The sequence below is a fragment of the Martes martes genome (genome assembly GCF_963455335.1).
Source record: "Martes martes genome assembly, chromosome: 16".
Taxonomy (NCBI): Eukaryota; Metazoa; Chordata; class Mammalia; order Carnivora; family Mustelidae; genus Martes; species Martes martes.
Genome location: NC_137904.1, coordinates 19210310 through 19214497, shown reverse-complemented (window position 1 = coordinate 19214497; position 4188 = coordinate 19210310).

The following is a 4188-nucleotide window of genomic DNA, read 5'->3' as shown; positions in this document are numbered from 1 at the left end:
TCCAGTTGTTCTCTAAATTTGAAATGTGAATTTGGTGGGCCACTGCTACAGCCCACTCAAACATGCGTCCTCAAATTTTAATGTTACCCCTGTGTTCCTATGGTGGAGTAGGTAGGGGCTGAGGGCAGGCTACCCAAGACAGACCACTTTGGCATGAAGATTATTCTAAGCTCAAGGCAATCAAGACCCGATGGCCTCAAGAGAAACTTTTGTCCCTCCCTTAACTACATAGAAGATTTGAAATTGGGGGTCTTTCCCAGAATAAAGGTGTTGAGCAAAGGTAAATTTTATCTGAGTGACCCATTTGTATAACAGTGCAAACATCTGATTACCAAACATCTGTTCATTTTCTCATCGCCCTCCATTCCTTTCATCTGAAATCGCAGACCCCTACCCCTTCTTCCTAGTTCAGGATGACATATAGACCTCATTTTGCCTGACTGTCTTTGGAATTTCCATTCCTATGTGGATTCCTCTTACAGACACTATTAAATTTGATTTTCTCCTACTAACGTGTCTCATGTCAAGTTGCTTCTTAGTCTGGCTAGAAGGACCTCACTGTTTATGGGAACCAGCGTTAAGTTCCAGAGATGAACTCTGAAACATGGTTATGACACCTAAGGGCAGAGATCCTCAGAAGGGGACTTTTGATCTTTATTTCTGTGGACGGAGTTAATACCTGCTGGAAGCATCAGGATCTTTTTTTTAAAGATTGTATTTATTCATTTGACAGAGAGAGATCACGAGTAGGCAGAGAGAAAGAGAGGGAAGCAGGCTCCCTGCCGAGCAGAAAGCCCGAGGTGGGACTCGATCCCAGGACCCTGAGATCATGACCCGAGCTGAAGGCAGCGGCTTAACCCACTGAGCCATCCAGGTGCCCCAAGGAAGCATCAGGGTCTTGAGAAACTTTGTAGAAGGTTGTTCCTAACTTCAGATCAGCGCCTTCCACTCTTGGAACAGGATACCCATCTGGGGAGGTCTTCTTCCCCGGCAGTTCAACTTTAAGGTGCATAAAAATCACGTGGAGAGGGGTGCCTGGGTAGCTCAGTTGGTGAAGCGTCTGCCTTTGGCTCAGGTCATGATCCCAGGGTCCTGGGATTGAGCCCCACGTCAAGTTTCTGCTCAGCAGGGAGGCTGTTTCTCCTTCTCCCTCTGCTTGCTGCTTCCCTCGCTTGTTCTTTCTCTCTCTCTCAAATAAATAAATAAATAAAATCTTAAAAAAAATCACCTGGAGAGATTGTTAAAATGCAGATTGTAGGCCGCATTCCAGAGGGCTGGGTGGGACCCAGGAGTCTGCATTTTTAACAAGCACGGGAAGATTCTAAGCAGTCTTTCGCTTCGGGAACCACTGATCCAGTCTGCAGTGTCTGCGTGTGTTTCTCTCCTATTATGGTGGTCTCAGGCTCAGTGAGAAAGGGGGGGAGGAGTGAGGGTGTGTGTGGGGGAGGGGGGTTGAGTGATGCCCGCCCCACAACTAAGGGGATTGTCATTATCATTATCACAAATGTGGAAGAAATGTCTGTCCCAACAAGACATAGGATCCTGGGGGACAATGAAAGGGAATCATCAGCTGGAACAGAATAGAGAAGCATACATACACCATGAAGCTTGTAAGGAGTACATTAAGACGAAAATGGATTATAACCGTGTGAACAAGGCTGTTCTGTAATGAGAAACACCAGGAGAAAAGATGAACATCGTACATGAGACAGAAGGAATTTGGTGAAAAGAAAAATCAGATGTTGAGAAAACTGAAAGTTAAATTAAAATTAAAAATTAAAAGACGGCTAGAGCATCTTCATCCAAACACATGATCAGATGAAAGATGTGACAAGAGAGTATAGAAACTTCCTGGAGACCTGGGGACAAAATAGAGCTGATGGAAGCAGCTGGAAAGAACCCCCATGGGTGGGATCTTCCTTACCATCGACTTTGTTAAAGGCCAAATACTCCAGTACCTACGGTAGATGAAGACTGTGACTGATGACTTGACTCCATCAAGTGGGGTACGAACACCAACCAGCCCACATCCGAGAACCCATAAGACAAGCTGCAGCAGGAACAGCTCCCCATCAAAGCATCATGTGGGTGAATGATTAGACAGCAGTGAGACTGTGTCTCACTGTTTATGAGAATGATGGTAGAAAACCTGCCCAAATTATTAATCGGATGGATTTTACTAATCGCCTGCATGACAGTACGTTCGATAAAATTAAATATAAGACTAACAAGGAAGTCTTTATAGCCTTGCTCTAAAATATCAATTCGTAGGTTTTACAAGAACTTAATACTAATGAGGAATCTGAGGAAACGTCCAGGGAAAATGGACAACGGGGCCCAGATGAAATCTAGCGACACCACTTGGAGAGCAGTAATGACTCCAAGGGAAAAGGATTTTAACTTGTTTAATTATAGTATTTGCCCCTAAGGAAGAGTGCTTCCGAAAACCCGACAGGGTAAGATTACCGCAGGTGCAAGCAACTGTAACCTATTACAAGGCCCTGGCAATGATAAAATGATTAACTGAGATTTTAATTCGGTGACCTATTATTGCTGGCCTGGATGACTTTGTTGCAGGGCTTAAAGCCAGCTCCAGCTAGTTTAAGCTGACAAAAGAGGAGGCATTTATTAAACAGAGACAGAAGAGTCTCCTAGAATCAAAGGTCGGGGATGCATCCCGGCGACTGGAAGGACAGCAAAGTCATTAGACCTCTCACCTGTCTCTCGCCCTCTGCTTTCTTCTCTGTGCAGCTACGTGTTTTGTTTCAATCTAGGGTTGTAGGTCTTTTCCTGAAGGATCTGTGATGGTTTTTTATTTGGCTTTACTCTCGCCCTGAAGATTCGCTGAGCTGGTCTCCTGACCAAGGTTTCCGTTCACTGCCCAGCCCCGGTGAATGGATCTGGGTCCTTTCAATGTGTCCTTTGCCGGCGGGCCATGCTGTTAAGCTTTGTCAGTAGAGGGAGCAAGAGAGACACCGTAGGAGGAAAAGAGGTCTGCTTCCGGTTGTCGGGGGCTTGTGCGGGCCGGCTCTCGAGGCAACCTTGGCCGGCGGCTGCACAGGCGCATGCGCGGGTTTCCGCTCTGGCGTGTGCGCGGAGCAGCTCTTCCAGGCGCATCTCCAGCGCTCAGCTCATCAGGGCAGGGCGGCCAGCAGCGCCCAGTGGCCGATGGCTTCTTCTGGCGACAACCTCTTCTTGCACCCTGGTGGTTCCTGACCTTGGGAGTTTCCTGGGTGAAATCTGAAATTGGCCCGTGGACATGGGGAGCAAGGACAGACCCAAGAAAGAGGCAGTGCCCGCCAGATTGGTAGGTGGCAGTTTTAAGAAGACAGGGGACTTGCCCATGAGGCTCGTCCTGGGGGGCTGCACAAGGAGCAGATCTTCACACCCTCCTGTCAGAATCCTAAAAATTTATACAGAGGCCTTAACCGGGTTCAGTCATGTCTACCAGATGGTATATCCAGTCCTGCGTGGTCTCAACAACACATTACTGTCTCAAGTCTGTGTCTCTGAGGCAGCTTTTAGGGCAGGTAGGCAGGTAGAGTGCACGAATATGCCTTGAGATCAAGGACAGGGGAGGGGGGAGGAGCCTGCAATTGCCTGGGTCCAGCTCCAGGGTCAAAGGGTGGTCATACGCTCTGGATGACCTCTTCCAATGCTCTGCCTCTTGGGACTGGCTCCTGTAATTACAGGTAGCCCTCTTCTGCAATATCCCCTGAGCAGTCTGCAAGGGTTTTACTAGCAGGGAGGTGGTTGTTGGGTGACTCTGGCCACAGTGGAGGCGGGTGCCACAACAACAGTTTAGACACAGGCAAGAAAAAACACAGAGGAAGATAATGATTCCCAAAATAAGTCGTGATTTTTAAAATTAAGAGCCATATGACCTGAATCATTGATTTATTAGGTCCTCTAGGTTTGGGGTTGGATAACACAGGATATTTAGTTGTTTCTTTATGTGATTTAATAGAGATGGTACATTAGCAGATTTCTCACGTATAAATGCCCAGCCTCTGTTTGGATGATGGCCTGGGTGCCTCCTTGCGAGGCAGTGATAATGTCCAGGTGATCCTATGTTGGGGGACAGCTTTTCTCATTAGAGATATTTTAGTGTTTAGTAAGGGCAGGCTTTTCCCTTACTGGCTGTCAGGTAGGGCTTGCTGGGTGAATTCAGTAAGGGCTTTCATGTGG